The sequence below is a fragment of the Phyllobates terribilis genome, unplaced genomic scaffold (genome assembly GCF_046119375.1).
Source record: "Phyllobates terribilis strain yellow unplaced genomic scaffold, ASM4611937v1 Scaffold_7__3_contigs__length_470593459, whole genome shotgun sequence".
Classification (NCBI taxonomy): Eukaryota; Metazoa; Chordata; class Amphibia; order Anura; family Dendrobatidae; genus Phyllobates; species Phyllobates terribilis.
In genome coordinates, this window is record NW_027362767.1 from 147,574,011 (window position 1) to 147,596,448 (window position 22,438).

The window sequence follows — 22,438 nt, forward strand, 5'->3', positions numbered from 1 at the left end:
TTTTTTCTATTTTTCCATCAGCATACCTGTACGAGTCTTGATTTTTGCGGGACAAGTTGCAGTTTTGATTTATGCCATTCATTTTATATAATGTAAATAATACCATAAAATAAAAACCGTAAATAATACCATAAAAATAAATAATAATAATATGATAATTAATTTAAATATATAAATAATAAATATAAAATAAGAAATAATATAATAATAAAATAAGTAACACCATGCAAATAAATAATGATAATGTAGTGAGAGCAAAAAAATGCAATTCTGCCATTGCTTTTTGGTTTAATTTTTACAGCATTTATGGTGCTGTAAAGATGACCTAGAAATACAATTATCCAGGTCAGTACGATTACGGAGATACCAAACATGTATAGTTTTTTTTTCTATTTTAGTGGTTGAAAAAATTCAGAAATGTGTTAAAAAAAATAAATAAAAAAATTTTTGACCTGCACCTTTTTTATTTATTTTTTGGTTGATGACTTGTTTTTCGTAGTAGTTTTTAATAGTACCATTTTGGGGTGCATATGACTTTTTGATCCGCTTTTTATTGCATTCTTTGAGGGAGGTCCTGTAACTGAATTCTGTTTTCTTCTTGCTTTAAAAACACTTAGCTTTCGGGTTAAATTATATTTTATTTTGTGGACACAACTATACCATTATTTTTCTTTTTCATTTTTAACTGGGTAAAAGAGGAGGATTTTTTTTTTATTTTTGCGCATTTTTTTGATGTTTGATCACTTGTACTGTATACTGCAATATCTCAGTGTGCTATATATAAATAAATAATTAAATTATGTTCTTTATGAAGCCCAGCCACTGGCCGGGAATCATACTAGCACACAGATGGTAGCAACAGCAGCATTTAGTAAATTAATACCTAGCTCCAGTCGGTGCTGTTAGCGGCGGGTGCTGGCTGTATACCCCAGTCGGCACCTCTACTGTATGGAGCTGCTCAGTTCCGGATCCTGCTCCGTACATCCTGGAAGGGGAAAACTCCTTGGATACTGAGTATTGCCTCATCATGACCCTGCGTTAAAAGTGAGACCCTTATCGGGGGTTGTAAAATTAAAAATTAAAAGTCTGCGTATAATAATAATGTATAGCAGTGGTGTGCCACACAGGTACTATGGGGCCCGTGAGCCAGGAAGGCCCGGTGCCAGCGCCGGCACTGCCTTCCACTCCCCTGCCTGTCATCACACATTCCACTGTATCGGCATCCTGGAAAAGTACAAATCTAGACTGTGAAATCCTGGATGGTGATACAGGTGAAAGTAATGATGAGAGAAGGAGCCGTTAGCTGACGCTCCCTCTTCCATCATTCCCCCTCGGCGTCTGACATCTCAGGGAAGTGGGAGTGGGGTAATGAGGAGAGGTGAGTATTGCATTTTATTTTTTAATCAGTGAGTACATTGTGGCCATAATATTGTATGGAGGACTATGGGGAGTGCATTATACTATTTGGATGACTATGGGGAGTGCATTATACTATTTGGAGGACTATGGGGTTCAATATACTATATGGTGGGCTATGGGGAGGGCATTATACTGTATTGAGGATTTTAGGTAGTGCATTATACTATATGGAGGACTGTGGGGAGTGTATAAAACTATATGGAGGACTATTGAGAGTGTATTATACTGTATGGAGGACTATGGGGTGCAGTATGCTATATGGAGGACTATGTGTTAAATAATCTAATATTGATTTGTAATCTCAATTGTAATCTCAATTCTATACTCGTACATTGCATCAGCCTCGTGGTAGGTTTTAGCTGACATTACAATGTGTTTTATTCTTGCACATTTAGCTCAGGGTAGAAGTTAGTGCCATATATACAAAAACAGGTGCTATGTGGGACATATATAACTCTCGTGAGACACGGGGTGAGTGGGGGAAGCTCACCTTTCCACTTCACACTGACATGAGACGGAGGGCCTCACCCACGTGCTAGCTCAAAGACAGACGCCAACTACCATCAGGATCCCCGGAAAGATGGATAAAGGCTTGACACATGTTCCTGACCATATGGCATTTTGGACTGAAACACACAGAGACATGTGCTCGTGAAGTATATGATAGCTGGGGTAAGTAGCTGAGACGTGCTACCCAGATGGACACTCATGGATGAATTTCAATGGACAATCTTTTTGTAACTACTTCAAGTATTTTATGTTTTGCTACAATTGTTCTTTTTGATGTACCGTCCAATAATAAAACTCTACATTTTTTTATAAGATTATTGTGATATGTTCTTTGGAGTATCGCATCTGGGAAACAGTCCTGTATAAATAAATATACAAAATAAGTATATTTAACACTATGGGACCCATTATACTATATGGAGGGCTATGTGGGGACTATTATAATAATTGTAAGGCTATGTAGGGGACATTATAATATTTGGAGGGCTGTGTGGGAACCTTTAGGCTGTGTGCCCACGATGCGTTTTTTAAGCGTTTCCGCAGAGGCAATTCCGCTGCAAAAACGCTTAAAAAACTCTTGGTAGAAGGTCTGTCATGTTCCCCAATGATAATCCGCATGTGCTATGCACATGCTGCGGAAATTTCCACTGTGGATTATCATTGCGGAAAAAAACGCAGCACTACCAATTATTTTGCGGAAGCGCTGCATTTTCGCCGCCATTGACTTGCATTGGAACACATGGAATCCACATCACTGCATCTGCAGATGCACATTCCACGCGTTTCAATGTGCGGTTGGTACCCAGGTTTGGAGAAGAGGAGACTCTCCTCCGGACCCGGGTACCATAGAATCTGTAAAAAAAAGAATTAAATAAATATTATATTTACCTTCTGATGGCCCCCGGTGTGCTTGTCTTCGCTTGCCGGCAGCTCGCGGTAGACTAAAGGACCTGTGCTGACGTCATCTAGTCATGTGACGGGTCACGCGACCACAGACGTCGGCAGGTCCTTCAGTGTACCGTGAGCTGCCGGCAAGCCGAGACGCATCGAATAAAGATTCCGGGGGCCATCAGAAGGTAAGTATGTCTATTTTTTATTTTTTACCATTCTTTCGGTCACAGTATATAAATCCATGCCGGTTGCATGGATTTATATAGTGTGACCAAGTTGTGAAGCACTTTCCTAGTGATGCTAAAATCGCTTGTCAACCCACATGCAGAAATGCATGTGAAGAACGCTTCACATCCGCATGTCCCTGGCAGAAAAAACGCATGTACAATCCACATGTATAATCCGCATGTACCATCCGCATGTACAATCCGCATGTACAATCCACATGTACAATCCGCATGTACAATCCACATGTACAATCCGCATGTACAATCCGCATGCATTTTTTCTGCCAGGGAGATGCAGAAACTCTCAGGAAAAAATCTGGAGCATTTCCGCATCGTGGGCACATAGCCTTATACTTTATGGAGGGCTACGTGGAGGCCATTATACTGTATGCAAGCAATTATACAGTGTGAAGGTTTGACTAGGGTCCATCATACTCTGTGGGGGGCCATTACACAGTGTGGTGAGGTGTGGGGCCAGTAAACTGTATATAGGCCCATTATACTGTATGGAGGGCTGTGTGGGGGTCACAATAGGGTCATCACACCGTACATGTGGAGGGCAGTGCGGTGGTATCATACTGTGTTTGGGGGCACTTTTGTTGGCATCATACTGTATGGGTGCAATGAATCTAGGCCTTTAGTAGGAGGAAAATTACTTTGTAATGACTGCAAAGTTGTGAGATCTGCCCTTCTGTGACCCCGCCAAATATTAATTATTTTTTGTTGTTAGGGGGAAGGGGCGATTAAGTCTTCTGCTATGGGCCCCATGATTTATATGTACGCCCCTGATGTATAGAAATGTTTCTGGTGTGATTTCCGCCCGTGAGGAGGAATCATTTGTATCACGGTTAAATGGGGCACAATTCTACCCCCCTTCATGCTTGAAATGGCTGTTAACAGGAAACAAAAGGTTGTGTTGACCTGTACGGCAAGAGAAGCTCGGTGATCAAATCTCGATGACATTAAGACATTTTACGGTGACTAATTCACTGCCGTGTGTAATAACAAGCACTAATATACGTACGGGCGTCCTTACTCCCTCTTACATGATAACCGACCACTGCGCTGCCAAAATGTGCCGGAGGAAAGGAAAATGCAAATTACGACCTTTAAAAACGCACCGGACGACATTATATAGATGAGGATTATTGCTTGAGGTAGGACTACAAGTCTCATCATGCTATTCGTAGGCTCGCTGAGACTTGTGGTCCCTCCACGAATGGCACAGGAATACAATTTCTAACAGGTCCCTTGTGCCATTTATAAGACTGATGTGATCCCACAGTGCCTGGGTGCAGCTGCGACCTCTGAACCCCTTGTTGCTACACCCCCGGTCATTATCATTAAATCTTATCCACAATGCTGCTACTTTTAACACGCATCGGATTAGGCATCCTCTAAAATCCCATGCAAAATCTGCTCATCATTTGTGGATTGTGCCGCAGGCACGTCAATGGGAGATTTTTTTAGGGCATGTCCACAAGGAGTTGATATATTTTCACTTTTTAGAATTCAGCATTCCAAAAAGGTGCATGGGGGTCCCAGTAACAAAAGGGTTAATGTTTCCGAAATGCAGACAGAAAATTATACTGTAGAGCGGAGCAGGAGGCTGGGGGAGGGGAGGCAGCCTGCAGCCCTCAACGCTGCTCTGTCTCCTTCAATCTTATCTTGCACCGCCAGCCCTTGGTCCCTGCGCAAAAAGCTGCCGTGTGACTCTGCAGGTCCACCGTGCAAATACTAGGCACGTGGGGAATTAATTTGTTTGTGGCACTAGAACTGCGTCAGCCGCAGTCGTGATCGGACCGCTGTGCCTGGGGGGGACCTAAAGGGCGTATTGGAAAAAAGGGGTATAGGCGATACTATTGGCTGCACCATACTAAAGTGATGCAAATTAGTGGCCTACAACCATTGGCTGTCGGTCGTACGCCCTTGGTCAAATATGAAACTACAACCTACAGAAGTTGACGAGTCGAAACATCACAGAGGTCATAGGAAAACCTGCTGATCGATGGGGGTCTGACCTTCCCAAAAACAGGGTTCTGAAATAACTCATTAAATTAGCTATGGCACTGCTGGAGATAGTCAAGTTGAGACAATCCGTCTAATATCTTTATTTTTGGCAGGACTATCTGATATGGCGTGTCCAGCAGGGCTGTGGAGACAGTAAGCCAAACCTCCAACTCCTCAATTTCCCTGACTTCCGACTCCACAGCCTTGCCCCACTACTGAGCGTGTACATAAAGAGCAGCAGAGATTCATCTCAACTAAAAGCCGAGATCCTTAGATCAGGAACAAAGCAGACTTTATACGACATTTCAGAACTTTCCTAAATTCTTCTGAAAACATTTACAGCACATCCTGCATTGTACTACTGTAGCCAATGTATTTTATAATTTAGGAGTAGGAGTCGGTCCATTTTATTCCAACTCCACCAAAATGGACACCGACTCCACAGCCCTGGAGTATAGACACGGCAGATGTCAGGAGGAAAAGGGGTCCAATATTTTCTCCTCGCATGATCAGACAAGCAGAAATAGTAACTAGGACTAATTCCACCTTTAAAAGAAAGTCGCGAGGCCACTAGCAAGAAACGTGTTGCTACTCGTGACGAAGGATCCAAAAAATGAAGGAGGACAAGGGACTGTCGACCAGAGTAATCCAAAGATGGTGCTTATGATGGAATTGGGTCCCAACTCAAGTGTCTTTAGTTAATTCTTACTTCGATTAAGTAGAAATCCACCCAGCATCAGTTACAGTGATATATATGTCTCTATATGGTCACCCGGGGAAATGTCTGACAGTCGGGTGTGCTTGGATCAATGCACAATCCGTAAATATTCAAGAACTTTAATCTATATTTTTGATGGCTGTCATCGATGCCCTTTGAATGGTAAACAGGACCAACTTGATTATCCCCATGTAACGATAAGGGAGCAATAGAATTAATTCCATGGCCATACATATTAGATGGCTGTCAGCAGAACCATGCTTCTGCCGATCATTTTGCCAACAGCCATCTTGGCCGTCTCTCCCATACTCAGAAACACTTGCTCGGCCGAGCTCTCTTGTTCTCTATGAGAAAGCTGCCGACTGACACGTCAACTGGTGGCTGATCTCCGGGAGAACAAAGTTGTCTGAAATTGAACATACCCAATCAATCACTAGGCGGGTGCCCTATACTCGTTAGACTGTTGGCTGAACCCGGAAATATTGGCGGCTTCGGCCAACATTAGTCTAATGTGTTTGGGGGCCTTAAGAGTATGTGTACGCTAGAGTTTAGAGACGTGTAATAGACATTTACATTGTTTATTTGCACACCGCAGAGGCCGACGATCTTCTTGGACAAAAAGTTTTTGGTTGTCCATCACAGCTATTAAAGCAGACCTCCACTCCCAAACCTAAATGTGAGTACCGTACATTATTCATGGGTAGTAACCGTACCTGAAGCTGGTATTCTGACTCACTGAACAACTGATGTCGGGAAAGGGTGAAGAAGGTTCGGCATGCTGACATACAGGTGCATCTCACTAAATTAGATTATCATCAAAAAGTTAATTTATTTCAGTTCTTCAATACAAAAAGTGAAACTCCTATATTATATAGAGTCATTACACACAGAGTGATCTATTTCAAGTGTTTATTTCTGTTAATGTTGATGATTATGGCTTACAGCCAATGAAAACACAAAAGTCATTATCGCAGAAAATTACAATAATTAACAAAAAACACCTGCAAAGGCTTCCTAAATTTTTAAAAAGGTCCATTAGCCTGTTTCAGTAGGCTCCACAATAATGGGGAAGACTGCTGATTTGACAGCTGTCCAGAAGGCAGTCATTGACACACTATACAAGGTCCCAGAGTTTGGAGGAAGAGTGGAGAGGCCACAATCCAAGCTGCTTGAGGTCTAGTGTGAAGTTTTTCCACAATCAGTGATGGTTTGGGGAGCTATGTCATCTGCTGGTGTAGGTCCACTGTGTTTTATCCAGACCAAAGTCAGCACAGCCGTCTATCAGGAAATTTTAGAGGACTTGATGCTTCCCTCTGCCGACAAGCTTTTTGGAGATGGAAATGTAATTCTCCAGCAGGACTTGGCACCTGTCCCCTTGCCAAAAGTACCAATACATGGTTTACACACAACAGTATCACTGTGCTTGATTGGCAGCAAACTCACCTGACCTTAACCCCATAGAGAATCTATTATAGAGAATCTATGGGGTATTGTCAAGAGGAAGATGAGAGACATCAGACCCAACAATGCAGACGAGCTGAAGTCTGCTATCAAAGCAACCTGGGCTTCCATAACACCTCAGCAGTGCCACAGGCTGATCGCCTCCTTGCCACGCCGCATTGATGCAGTAATTGATGCAAAAGGAGCCCCGACCAAGTATTTAGTGCATTTACTGAACATACATTTTCATATTCTAATTTACTGAGATAATGATTTTTGTGTTTTCATTGGCTGTAAACCATAATCATCAACATTAACAGAAATAAACACTAGTGATGGGCGAGCACTAAAATGCTCGGGTACTCGTTGCTCGGGTCGAGCACATTGGAATACTCGGGTGCTCGACCCGAGCAACGAGCCCAATGTAAGTCTATGGGAAACTCGAGCATTTTTCAGGCGGCTCCCCCCGGCGGTCTGCAGAGGGCCTAAAAATTGCCCAAATCGATGGGAACAGTGCTCAAATGACATGGGAACAGCATGGGGAAGACCCCTGGAAGCATCTCTGACTCCCAGATCACTGCTGTCAGCAACGTGGTCAGAGTATTACGCCACTTTTACGGCCTCACAATAAAACATACAAAAACGAAACCAAAATGGATTTTCCTGGGAAATATGTTAAGGAACATCCTTTCCAGGGTAATGACTTGTATATAAAGCAAAATAAATAACCAAAAAACAAAAATGCTCCTCCACATCTTGGGCTATGTTCACACGTAGCGTTTTTGATGCGTTTTTGCACTTTTGAATTGCTTTCAACCAAGACAAATGCATTCACCAGGAAATGTCATTTTAACATTTTACAACCTTATCTGGCCATGTGGTGTGCATCATCAGACACATGCATACAGTGCTGAAAAGACATGGGAACCGCATGGGGAAGACCTCTGGAAGCATCTCTGACTCCCAGGTCACTGCCTAAAAGTGTGCCCATCATAAGTGATCCTTGGCGCATGCGAAAATGCCTCCCGCCATGCACCTGTCATTGCAGACTTGCAACAATCACCGTCCACGTCCTTGTCCCACTGCAGCGTTCCGTTGTCCCTACCCCATTCCTTGGAATGCAAGCGCAAGTATGCAGGCAGCCACCCACCCACCCACCCACAGGCTGCAATACTATTCTGCCAAATTTTTGACAGCTGCTTGCACTTGAAATGTGGCCTTTTAGGCTCGTGGAGGCGGAAACTTTTCACAACCGCATGCCGGCGGCGGCCGGGTGTCCATACTCAGTCCCCAGCCGCCACTATATTTCCCGGTATCGCCTCCGCCTTCCACAAGCACAAGTCCCACAACATTACCCGTGCCCTCCCCAGTGCACTTACTGGGAAGGACCGCCTAACCACAAACACGTGGACAGGTGAATGTGGCCAGGGACGGTACGGAGCCAGTCCACAACTTTTTTTGCTTAGAGTTGTATTTAGCTCGGTGAAAGGACTGGCATAGAGGGAAACCGTATCTACTCTGGGTGTCATTTCTCCCAGGAAGTCCTGTAATTGAGCTTGTTGCAGAAGCAATGGCAGCCCGTCCAACATCAACTCGCACTTGTCGGTGGTGCTTTGACACACACACACATCTTTCTTTGCACATTTAATTTCTTGAATACAGAGTTGGATAATGGCCTGATCTGTAATGCGTTTTGAAAAATAACATGCATAAGCATGGCCGATCCACATTAAAAAAGCAGCCATAGAGTGTCCGGGAACCTTCCCCCACACTTTTCTAAGCCAGGGCTATTTTTCGGCAGGGTTGGACGGGCCCACCAGAGAACTCCTCCGGCGGGCCCTGGCTTCTCCTTCAGGAGAGTTCATAGTGTTGAGGTGAGGACTTGATGATGGTAGAGGCCACCATCTGCTTAGTTTTCTGTTACTTGGAATGCAAGTGCAAGTATGCAGCCACCCACCCACCCACAGGCCGCAACACTAAACTGCCAGATTTCTGGGCAGCTCTTTGCACTTGAAATATGGCCTTTTAAGCTCGTGGAGGCGGAAGCTTTTCACAACCTCATGCCGGCGGCGGCCGGGTGTCCATACTCGGTCCCCAGCCGCCACTGTATTTCCCAGTATCGCCTCCGCCTTCCACAAGCACGGGTCCCACAACATTACCCGTGCCCTCCCCAGTGCACTTACTGGGAAGGACCGCCTAACCACAAACACGTGGACAGGTGAATGTGGCCAGGGACGGTACGGAGCCAGTCCACAACTTTTTTTGCTGAGAGTTGTATTTAGCTTGGTGAAAGGATTGGCATAGAGGGAAACCGTATCTACCCTGCGTGCCATTTCTCCCAGGAAGTCCTCTAAAGCTGCTTGCACTTGAAATGTGGCCTGAACATTACTGCTGGTACTTTTCTGTGGGAATTTGCTTGCCTCCTACCAGCCTGGAATATTTCCAGCAAACTATTGTACGACGCCATGGTATTAGCACTGCCCCCAGTACCAGTAGCGAAGCCATTCCCAATTTCCTTCTCAAGAATTTTATTTGGTAGACTGAGTGGCTGCCCAAATACATTTTCTCACAAAGGAGCTGAAGATAGAGTGGCAGTAGGTGCAAGTTTCTCCAGACTGTTAGATATTAGAGGGTGAATGGCAGCACATTGGATCAGTGGTTAGCACTGAAGCCTAATGTAGCGCCCCGAGGGTTCGGCCGCTACAGGGGTATTGCACCTCAGACCAGAGGTGTGATATTCCACTCCCAGGTAAGGATGGAGTATGGACCAGGGCTCAGTTAGCTGCATACAGCACACACACCCCATTTCCGAGGGACAGCTCAACGGTGCTCCCACTAGACAGAAGTGCAGGCACGACCGACTATGTCCCTGCCTGGAGTGGGGAGGGGGGGGTGGAACACCCAGTGCTGTAGGGGCAGATAGGGGTTGGTTCCTGAGCGTAGATAGGAGCTCATTGGTTGCTGGTCACCTGGGCTCATGGTCAGAGGGAGGTATAAAAGGTGGGCACCATCTTAGATCTAGGTTCTGTCCAGAGAGGAGAAGACAGGGAGTAGAGGCTCTGTAGGAGCTCTACTCCAGAAGGGCCTAGTGAGAGGCCGAGGAGGAGGTGAAGGGGAGCTGAGATTTTGGCTCATCTCAGCTCCAAGAGAAAGGAACAGAAAGGAACAGAAACAGAAAGGAACTGCAAAGAAAGAGAGTAAGAAACAGAAGGGCTCAGGAATAAGAAGGTGGAAGGGACCCTAAGAACCCACGAGAATCCAGGGTGAAGGGTCAGGCAGATTAAGGGTACCGGATCCCAAGTTGGTGGAGGAGAAACTACCCTCAGCCAAAGACCGGTCGTGGTGATCATCTATTGGTGCGACACCTCATCAAACCTGCTAGGAAGGCACCATATAGGACAGCGGAGGACGGGGCCCACGTTTAACCGCACAAGTCCGCGGCAGCTGGACAAAAGTGGGTCACTGATGAGGCGGGCCAGAGAAAGGATTAAAGGATTAAAGGGGGTCCTGTGCCATGCTCCTGAACTGCCTGGGAGTTGACCGAGCCCCTCACCTGGTGGACGCAGCACGGCTCGGGCAGTCATTCCCTGCAGAAGTGACTTGGATATTAACCGTGAGTAAAGACCCTGGACTGCAGTATGTTGTCTGTGTGCTTTTTCGCTCCTCCGGCACTACCGGTACTGGGACTCTCACCACCATCACTTCCAACATCCACTATACTGCCCTGGGGCCGCACTCTTCCCGTGGGAAGTCACACCATCGCAGCTGCACACACCATCGGCCCCAGCGGACTGCCTTGCAGCGGCGGTTCCTAATAACCGCAATCCACAGGTGGCGTAGTCGGACATCTCTTAAAACATCTAAAAGACTGCCACTGGTCTGACCACCCTGAGCCACGGGACCGGGTCGCCACTACTACCCCCATCGTCTCCCTATCGCCCGGTTCCAAGTGCCCCACGGCCCAGGGGGCGAGTCAGCTTTGGCGTAGTCGGCAGGATTTCGTGCCCGCTAACCACGGGTACTGCGCGCCTGAAAAGAGACTGTTTCGTTGTACTAAAGATGGCGCCCGCCCCAGAAGAACAAGCGCCATAATGTGTGTGCCAAAAGACCACAGGAGGCCGCCTCCCATCGTGGGCCGGGTCCCAGAATGGCGCCAAAGAGGAAGCCCGCCCCCAACAACCATGAGCACAGCGGTAGAAATGTCCGTCAACGTGGGGAGGCTGCCCCTGAGAGTGATTGTCAGCAGAATGCCCCAGGACCACCCCCCATGGGGGCGGAAAGAGAAGAAAACTGCGGGGCAGGGGGTGGTCTGGATCAGTCTGGCCAGGCCGCACCCGGAGATGGAGAAAGTAACAAGCTCCAGCACTTTGGCAAGGGGCCTGCTGCAAGCCACACCACCATGCAGCCTCACAGAGCTGCTAGCCCATCTCCCCAAGGAGGACCCCGAGTATGCGCGGGCGGCGCTGGAGGAGCTGGACCGGAGGATGGTCCGGGCGCAGCAGGACGTGATAGCCGGGTGGAAAGAAGAAGTGGCTCGGCGGGCTGTGACCCTGCAGCAGGAGGTGCCGTCGACGTCCAGGAGCACACCAGCCACCGAGGGCAGTGAAAACAGAGCGGAGGCCGAGGTCGACGCCGCGGAGGAGGCCGCGACAGCAGAGGCAGGTAACGGAGACGCCCCTACCCCGAACCCTGGGGCCGCCGACCTGCCCTTGCACCCTGTTGCGGAGCCCAACGTACCTGAACCCGCCATCGACACCGTGCCGCCACCGTCATCAACCGGCCCCCAGGCCGTCGACGCTGCCAGTGAGCCCCGCCCCACGCCGTGCCCTCTGACCCCAGGCGTGCTCAGTAAACCACGACCGCAGGCCCGGCCGCAAGGCCTAGCGCCCCCGGGCGCCGCTGCCCCGACGGAACCCCATGCACCCGCTGTACCACCCCTGGGAGCAACAAGGAAACGACCAGCACGGGCCTGGTCGCAAGGCCACGTGCCCCCGGGCGCCGCCAACCCGCTTGCGCCCCCTGCTGCTGCAGTACCACCACTGGGCGCAGATCTCTTCGCCCAACACACCTGTCCGGATGGGCTGCCTTTCGCCTGGCCCCCCGAGTTTGTCAACCCCCGCTTTCAGAGGAGCCCGCCCGGGGAGGTTGAAGTACCATCTGAGCCCCTCATACCTGCTCCGGCGCCTCAGGAAATTCCCCAGCTGCCATTGGAGGATGCCCAGTTTGAATGGGACCCCACCGGGGAGGACCTAATGGGGTTCACAAGGGAAACACGAGCGGGCGCAGCCGAACGGCGGGAGGCCTGCCGCCAACAGCTGGAAATGTTTGAGAGGGAGCAGCGAGAGCGGCGGGTGAAACAAGAGAAGCTGCAGGTCTAGAGCGCGGAGCAGAAAATGAAGGCCCGGCGAGATCCCCGAACTGCCCGCAGTCCCCGAGTCACCGGGACTGTTGTGAAGTTCCAGATGGAGAGCGGCTGGGGTTTCATTCGAGACCCTGAGACCATCAGCGATGTGTTCGTAATGAGGAGAGATGTGGAGAGCCATCTGCCGGAGGGTCATCGAGGGCGAGATCTATTTCCAGGGGATGTGGTGTCTTACACCCGGCACCAAGGCGTGAATGGATGGTACGCCCTCCACGTCCACAGAGTAGTAGAGGAGGAGGAGCAGCACTACTCGGACTCTGAGTACCAGGAGGGCCCGGACGGGCCTGAAGATCATGAGGAAGAAGGAGCATCAGGAGGACACCGTTACCAGTGAACGGTAAAGTGGAATTGTACATAGTTACCCGTCAGGGTACAAAGGAACTGTGTGGGACTGTTTCAAAGTGAGTGCGGTCCCCGTTGGGACTGATATAGGACTGTGTGACTGTTGCCCTATCTCCTAAGTGACCTGGCTGAGGACTGTGAGCAGCCATCCCCCCTTTTCAACCCGCCGAGTACTGGGAACGGCCAATCCCTTGTATATAGTTGCGCTTCCTAAAGCACCCCCTACTGGTTTTATAAAAAAAGACTGCAACGTCTACCTCAAGACAAGTTTACTGGACTGTTGCACCTTTAAGAAGAAAGAACACCTGGTCGCAAGTTGCACCACGGCCATGACCCAAGAATCCAAGAATGTGCTTCACTTAAAAATGTTTTACATGAGAAAGTTTTATATGCTGCTAGGTGATAATGCAAGAGTTTTATAAGATGTTTTATACAAAAGAGTTCCGGAAGTACTGAAAATGTTTCTATAATGTCTAGTGAAAAGAAAAGTGTGTCCCATAAAGGGAATTGAACAATGTCGTCCTTTTCTAAATGTAAAAAGTTTTAAAAAGTTTTGCATGTCCTGTCATCAACTGTTTTTGCTCTTTTCCAGCCCGAGGACGTGCTGTGGTTTACCAGGGGGGAATGTAGCGCCCCGAGGGTTCGGCCGCTACAGGGGTATTGCACCTCTGCCAGAGGTGTGATATTCCACTCCCAGGTAAGGATGGAGTATGGACCAGGGCTCAGTTAGCTGCATACAGCACACACACCCCATTTCCGAGGGACAGCTCAACGGTGCTCCCACTAGACAGAAGTGCAGGCACGACCGACTATGTCCCTGCCTGGAGTGGGGAGGGGGGGGGGTGGAACACCCAGTGCTGTAGGGGCAGATAGGGGTTGGTTCCTGAGCGTAGATAGGAGCTCATTGGTTGCTGGTCACCTGGGCTCATGGTCAGAGGGAGGTATAAAAGGTGGGCACCATCTTAGATCTAGGTTCTGTCCAGAGAGGAGAAGACAGGGAGTAGAGGCTCTGTAGGAGCTCTACTCCAGAAGGGCCTAGTGAGAGGCCGAGGAGGAGGTGAAGGGGAGCTGAGATTTTGGCTCATCTCAGCTCCAAGAGAAAGGAACAGAAAGGAACAGAAACAGAAAGGAACTGCAAAGAAAGAGAGTAAGAAACAGAAGGGCTCAGGAACAAGAAGGTGGAACGGACCCTAAGAACCCACGAGAATCCAGGGTGAAGGGTCAGGCTGATTAAGGGTACCGGATCCCAAGTTGGTGGAGGAGAAACTACCCTCAGCCAAAGACCGGTCGTCGTGATCATCTATTGGTGCGACACCTCATCAAACCTGCTAGGAAGGCACCATATAGGACAGCGGAGGACGGGGCCCACGTTTAACCGCACAAGTCCGCGGCAGCTGGACAAAAGTGGGTCACTGATGAGGCGGACCAGAGAAAGGATTAAAGGGGGTCCTGTGCCATGCTCCTGAACTGCCTGGGAGTTGACCGAGCCCCTCACCTGGTGGACGCAGCACGTCTCGGGCAGTCATTCCCTGCAGAAGTGACTTGGATATTAACCGTGAGTAAAGACCCTGGACTGCAGTACATTGTCTGTGTGCTTTTTCGCTCCTCCGGCACTACCGGTACTGGGACTCTCACCACCATCACTCCCAACATCCACTACACTGCCCTAGGGCCGCACTCTTCCCGTGGGGAGTCACACCATCGCAGCTGCACACACCATCGGCCCCAGCGGACTGCCTTGCAGCGGCGGTTCCTAATAACCGCAATCCACGGGTGGCGTAGTCGGACATCTCTTAAAACATCTAAAAGACTGCCACTGGTCTGACCACCCTGAGCCACGGGATCGGGTCGCCACTACTACCCCCATCGTCTCCCTATCGCCCGGTTCCGAGTGCCCCACGGCCCAGGGGGCGAGTCACTTGCAGCGCTGGGATCCTGGGCTCAAATCCCAGCAAGGACAACATCTGCAAGGACTTTGTATGTTCTCCCCGTGTTTGTGTGTGTTTCCTCCTCAGTAAAAAAAGCAGCCATAGAGTGTCTGGGAACCTTCCCACACACTTTTCTTAGCCAGGACTGCTTCTCGGCAGGGTTGGACGGTCCCACCAGAGAATCCTCTGGTGTGCATTGGCTTCTACCTCAAGAGAGTTCATGATAGCGCTAACTTTGCAGCTGCTATGGGGCTCTTGAGCGGGTGAGAAAGGTGAGCCCTCAGAATCAAATCCTCTGGTGGGCACAATGTTTTTCAATCTGAAACAGCTTCTCAGTGGGATTTGTATTTCACCACAGCCATATTCTTTAGCTCGGTGAAAGGACTGGCATAGAGGGAAACCGTATCTACCCCGGCTGTCATTTCTCCGTCACCAGGTTCCGCCCATTGTCACACACAACCATGCCTGGCTGTATGTTCAGTGGTGAGAACCACAGATCAGGCTGCTGCGTTACAGCTTTCAACAATTCTGCAGTGCTGGGCGGTTTGTCAATTAAGCATTAAGCATGTTATCTTCAGCACAGCCTGTTGCCGCTTGGCAGTGCAGAAGTGCTGTCAGCTTGTGACTGATGTGGTCATTTCGGAGATGGAGTAGGAGGTGCATGAGCTGAACAATGTGATTACATTGAGGTTAAATTGGTGACGCTGTTTTTTATACTAAAGGAAAATTCTATTGTTTTGTTTTTTTTACATTATTTTTTAAGACAAATGCATTCACCGGGAAATGTCATTTTAACATTTTACAACCTTATCTGGCAATGTGGTGTGTGACACATCATCAGACACATCTTGTTTTATTTATGATGGAGGGACTCTGAAAGTCATAAAACCTATTTTTATAGGGACATCAGACGGCCCTTACTATTCTTAAAAGGCCAGCAGTCGGCCCTAGCTATTGTTAGAGAGCCATCAGCCGGCTATGCTTTGTTGTTCCCATTATTAACAAGTGGGTCTCCTATACTGTTATTGCGTATCCAGTGACTGCAAGGGCTGCCAAAAATTTGGACGCAACCCAATACCCCTTTGAAGAGACATAGAGGAGGGTCTCAGTAAAAAAAATATTCCCATTATAAAGGAGCGGGTCTCCTATAGTGGTAATGCCCATGCTGTGACTGCAAGGGCTGCCAAAATTTGGGAAAAACTTCACTAAGAATTTAAAGACACATAGAGCAGGGCCGCAGTAACAAGGTACGACATGTTCCCATTAGAAAGGAGAGGGTCTGCTATACAGTTATAGGGTATGCAGTGAGTCCAACGGCTGACCAATTTTAGGAAAAACACCACTAAGAATTTAAAGACACACATAGCAGGGCCACAGTAACAAGTACGACATGTTCCCATTAGAAAGGAGAGGGTCTGCTATACAGTTATAGGGTATGCAGTGAGTCCAACGGCTGACCAATTTTAGGAAAAACACCACTAAGAATTTAAAGACACACAGAGCAGGGCCACAGTAACAAGTACGACATGTTCCCATTAGAAAGGAGATGTTATGATCTGCTACAGGGACTAAGGAAAGACAGGAGAACTGTCCCTACAATAGAACTAAACTAGATCCCTACGATGTAACGGGGAACCAGATCCTGCGATCAGACCCGCTAAAGTCCTCGGCTAGTCTGAACGAAGACCTATAGATGTGAGGGAGGGATCCCTACAAGAACTAGGGACTGGGATAAGTTGGACACCTCCTAGCAGAAATAGTAGCAGTCAAAGACAAACACACAACAAAAAGCATAGAGGTCAGAAGACCTAGCAAAACTAACAGAGAACGGCAACAGAGCACCAAGCTAGCTCAAGAGTAGTAAATACAATGAAGTCCAGCAAGACCAGGAGGGCGGAGCCGGATTAAATAGGCAAAAATGGTCATGTGACCAGCAAACTAAAAAAAAACTAACAGAAGAGTTCTAACAGGAGTGAGTCCAACGGCTGACCAATTTTAGGAAAAACCCACTAAGAATTTAAAGACACATAGAGCAGGGCCACAGTAACGACAAATTCCCATTAGAAAGGAGAGAGTCTCCCATAGTGTTGGCCTATGTAGTGAATGAAGGGCTGCCAAAAATTTGGAGGCACTTCAATGCCCCTTGGAAGAGACGTGGAGGAGGGCCTCATAAAAAAATGTTCCCATTAGAAAGGAGTGGGCCTCCTACACTTGTAATGCCCATGCACTAAGTGTATGGGCTGACAAACATTTACCCCTGGGGGGTATACATGAATATACTGTATAAAAAATTTTTTTACGGACATCATAAACACCCTTTAAAAAATTTTTGTGGGTGTTGCATCACGGACCATGGTCACCCTGGTGATATGGTGGTGGAGGATGAGGAGAAGGAGGAGGACAAGAGCAAATAGACAAAATCAGTAAGCGTATACCCATGTATGGGTGTGAAAAGGTGCATGGGAATACACCTCCCAAGAAAAGACACTGGATTTGAGTTTATGTTACGCTGCTATCATTCGGTGGTGTTGAGAAGTCTGGCCCAATCCAGCCCTTGTTCATTTTTATAAGAGTCAGGCTGTCAGCATTTTTTTAAGTTGACAGGCGGATGCGCTTATCAGTTATAATTCCACCAGCGGCACTAAAAACCCGCTATGATAAAACGCTGGCGGCAGGGCAGGCCAAGACCTCCAAGGCATAGAGAGCCAGTTCATTCCACGTATCCAGCTTGGATACCCAATAATTATAAGGCACAGAGGAATCACGGAGGACGTTGGTACGGTCGGCAAGGTACTCCCTCAGCATCTTCCCAAACTTTGCACTCCTTGTGAGAGTACCCCGCGCCTCAGGGCCTGTGCGATGGGAGGGTCTGAGAAAACTCTCCCAGAACTTTGACAGTGTTCCCCTGCCACTGCTGGATTGAAGTTGTGTCTCTTTCACCTGTACTCCTTGGTTGTCCAACAAAGTGTGCCCTCTGCCGCCAGCGTTTTCAGATGGGAATTTTTTTTAATAGTTCCGCAACAAGAGCCTTCTGGTACTGCCCCATTTTTGTAGACCTGTCCGCCTCAGGAATAAGAGATATAAAGTTCTCCTTGTAGCGTGGGTCTAGAAGTGTCACCAACCAGTAATGACTGTCACCCAAAATTTTGAGAACGCGAGGATCATGGGAAAGGCAGCGTAACATAAACTCAGCCATGCGTGGCAGACTACTAACAGGCAAGACTTCTGTGTCCTCACCAAGAGGATGACTGACGATGCTCTCCTCCTCCTCTCTGTCCTCTGGCCATCCACGCTGAACAGACGGTATGACAGCTGTACAGGTAGTAATGTCTATAGTGCATGAAACTAGCTCCTGTCCTTCCTCCTCCTCCTCTTCCTCATTGTCACCCAATCCACGTTGGGATGAGATGAGGTTTGACTGTGTGTAATCACCCTGTATGGTTCCTTGCTCCATCTCATCGTGCTCCGCCTGCAATGCATCCTTTTTGACTGTGAGCAGAGAGTGTTTCAGAAGACAGAGAAGCGGGACGGTGACGCTAATTATGGCGTCATCGCCGCTCACCATCTTGGTGGAGTCCTCAAAGTTTTGGAGGATGGTACATATGTCTGACATCCATGTCCACTCCTGAGGTCTTATGTGTGGAGTCTGAACTGAATACCGATGGCCTTGTTGATGCTGGTACTCAACAACTGCCCTCTTTTGCTCACAAATCCTTCCCAACATCTGCAGTGTAGAGTTCCAACGTGTGGGGACATCACACACCAGTCTGTGAGCCGGAAGCTGCAAGCGCTGCTGAAACACTGCAAGGGCGGTGGAAGCTGTAGCTGACTTTCTAAAATGGGAACACAGGCAGCGTACTTTAACAAGCAGATCCGGCAGCTCTGGGTAGGATTTGAGAAACCGCTGAACCACGAGGTTAAGCACATGGACCAGGCATGGTACGTGTGTGGGCTCGCCTCGCCTCAGAGCCGCCACCAGGTTCCGGCCATTGTCACACATGACCATGCCTGGCTGTAGGTTCAGCAGTGTGAGCCACAGATCTGCCTGCTCTTTCAGAGCGGTCCACAACTCTTCAGCATTGTGCGGTTTTTCACCTAAGCATATTAGCTTCAGCACAGCCTGTTGCTGCTTGGCCAAGGCAGTGCTGCAGTGCTTCCAGCTTGTGACTGATGTGGTCATTTTGGAGATGGAGGCTGAAGAGGAGGAGGAGGCTGAGGAGGAGGAGGTGCAGGAGCTGTAGACCGTGGGGGAAACCCTGACTGACCTAGGGCCCGCAATCCTTGGCGTCGGGAGGACGTGTTCCGTCCCAAGGTCCGACTGGGTACCAGCTTCCACTATGTTAACCCAGTATGCCGTCAGCGAAATGTACCGTCCCTGCCCACAAGCACTTGTCCACGTGTCCGTGGTTAGGTGGACTTTACTGGTAACTGCGTTGTTGAGAGCATGGCTAATGTTTTGGGACACGTGCTTGTGCAATGCGGGGACGGCAGACCAGGAGAAATAGTGGCGGCTCGTCTCCACGAGCCTAAAAGGCAATATTTCGAGCGCAAGCAGTCGTGAAATGTGAGAATTTAGTAGTGTGGCCTGTGGGGCGTTGGCTGCATATTTGCGCTTGCGTTCAAAGGACTGGGGTTTGGACAACTGAACGCTGCGCTGGGACAAGGACATGGACGTGCTTCCTGATGATGCTACTTGAGAGTGTGCAAAGACAGGTGCAGGGCAGGAGGCGTCTTCACATGCACCATGGACAGGGGATTGGCTTGCATGCACAACAGTGGAAGAAGCAATGGTGCCACCCGCAGAAACTGTTCCTGGACCCTGGGGTACGGCCCACAAAGTCGGGTGCTTTGCTGCCATGTTCCTGATCATGCTGGTGGTGGTCAGGTGGTCATTTTGCCACCCCTGCTGATGCTGGCCTGGCAGGTGGTGCAAATGTCCTTTTTGGGGTTATCGGCAGAGTCTTTAAAAAACAACAAGACTCGGGAAGACCTAACAGTTGTACTGGCAACTTCCTTCGTGTTGGTGTTACGGGGAATGGTTGCCTGCCTTCTGGGGAACGGTTACCTGCCTTCTATCTGCGGCCACCACACTGCTTCTTCCTGCCTGTTGGGGTGCTCTGCCTCCCTCCCCCTGTGAGCTGCTGTCCTCGCTCTGCATGTCCTCCTGCCAGGTTGGGTCAGTTACTATATCATCCACCACCTCGTCTTCCACTTCCGCACCATTGTCCTCCTCCTGACTTTCTGGCAATTGTGCCTCATCATCGTCCACCTCTTGTGACGCTTTCCTACCGTCGCCTTCGTGTGACCATGGCTCCTCAAATATTTGGGCATCGCTACACGTGATCTCCTCTTGCCCCGCTTCAAGTGGACCGGGCGAGAGGCCCGAATCTATAAATGGAAAAGTGAACAGCTCTTCAGAGTGTCCAAGTGTGGGATCAGTTGTCTCTGGATACTCGGCATGGTGGGAGGAAGGAGGATCAGGGTGAGGAATATGCGGTCCAGACTCACGACTACTGAGACTTGACCGTGTGGAAGACAGGGTGGTGGTGGTGGCTAAGTGACTGGAAGCATTATCCGCTATCCAACCAACAACCTTTTGACACTGCTCTGGGTTCAATAGTGGTGTGCTGCGGTCCCCTAGAAATTGGGACAGGAAGGTCAGGCGAGAAGATGTGGGTGTTTGTTGTGGCACAATTTCAGCTTGCCCACGGCCTTGTCCTCGGCCTCTGCATGCACCATTACCATCACGTCCAGTTCCCCGTCCCTTGCCACGTGCCTTGCCCATTTTAAATGGAGGACAGTATCTTCCACGCTCACTACAAATGACTGAGTTTGGAGCGAACTTATATGTGATCAGTGTGATGGAGAAAACACAGTTTTAAATACCTGGCCAGTAGGTAAGTAGTTTGAACAGCAAACTTCGGTGAATTGCTTCACTGACACACTAAAGGAAATTTTTAATGGAGGCCAGAAATGGCAGTATTTTCTGACAACGTATATGTGAGCCGTGTGATGGAGAAAACACAGTTTTCAATAGCTGAATTTCTATCGCTCTACTATGGAAAGGACCTGGCTGTATTCTTCAGTGCCAACAAGCAAATGGTGCAGAAAAAATGGTGTTCTCTGGATTGGTTTTTAAGCAAATAATGAGGATTAAGATCCAAAAAAAAGTATTCCTGACCCCTGAGACCTGGGCCTATGTATAGAAATATCTAACAGCAGCAGAAGGCAGAACTGGAATAGAGCCTCTTGTGCTATATGCACTGCAGTCTGCTATATACCCTGCCTGCATATATACCCTGCCTGCCTGATATCTCTGCAGATGGATTAGTCCTCAGAGGACTGTTTGTTAAGATGGATTTGTGTAATGTACAGTTTTTCTCCCTACACTACCTAATACACAATCAAATCTCTCCCTGACACAGCAGCAGCTCTCCCTACACTGTCTGATCCGGAGTGACTGTGACGAGCATGGCGGCGCCAGGTCTTATATAGACCTGATGATGCTGTGCGGCCAGCCAATCACTGTAATGCCCACAACAATCATGGCTACGGCATTACAGTGCATGGCAGGCAATCCCTGCATGTTCATTGGCTCTGTAAAGAGCGCCAAACATGCAGGGAGGGGACCCGAGTTCCCGCCCGAGCAACCCGGAAATACTCGGCGAGCGCCGAGCATCTCGAGCAGTGAGATGCTCGGATGAGCACCAAGCAGTAGCGAGCATGCTCGCTCATCACTAATAAACACTTGAAATAGATCACTCTGTTTGTAATGACTATATAATATGAATTTCACTTTTTGCATTGAAGAAATGAAATAAATTAACTTTCTGATGATATTCTAATTTTGTGAGATGTACTGTATATATATATATATATATATATATATATATATATATATATATATATATATATACAGTGCCTACAAGTAGTATTCAACCCCCTGCAGATTTAGCTGGTTTGATAAGATGCAAATAAGTTAGAGCCTTCAAACTGCAAACGAGAGTAGGTTTTATGAACAGAAGCATAAATCTTACAAACCAAAAAGTTATGTTGCTCAGTTGAATTTTATTAAATTTTAAACATAAAAGTGTGGATCAATTATTATTCAACCCCTATGTTTAATATTTTGTGGAATAACCCTTGTTTGCAATTACAGCTAATAATCGTCTTTTATAAGACCTGATCAGGCCGGCACAGGTCTGTGGAGTTATCTTGGCCCACTCCTCCATGCAGATCTTCTCCAAGTTATCTAGGTTCTTTGGGTGTCTCATGTGGACTTTATTCTTGAGCTCCTTCCACAAGTTTTCAATTGGGTTAAGGTCAGGAGACTGACTAGGCCACTCCAACACCTTGACTTTTTCCCTCTTGAACCAGGCCTTGGTTTTCTTGGCTGTGTGCTTTGGGTCGTTGTCTTGTTGGAAGATGAAATTACGACCCATCTTAAGATCCTTGATGGAGGAGCGGAGGTTCTTGGCCAAAATCTTCAGGAAGGCCGTGCTATCCATCTTCCCATGGATGCGGACCAGAT

The 22,438-nt window shown here is 48.2% G+C and overlaps 1 protein-coding gene across 2 annotated transcripts in view; it reads right to left on the reverse strand.

The window, feature by feature from the left end:
- The window catches only part of SV2A (synaptic vesicle glycoprotein 2A), a 197,602-nt gene that overhangs the window by 113,871 nt on the left and 61,293 nt on the right, over positions 1–22,438 (reverse strand). The window lies entirely within an intron of this gene.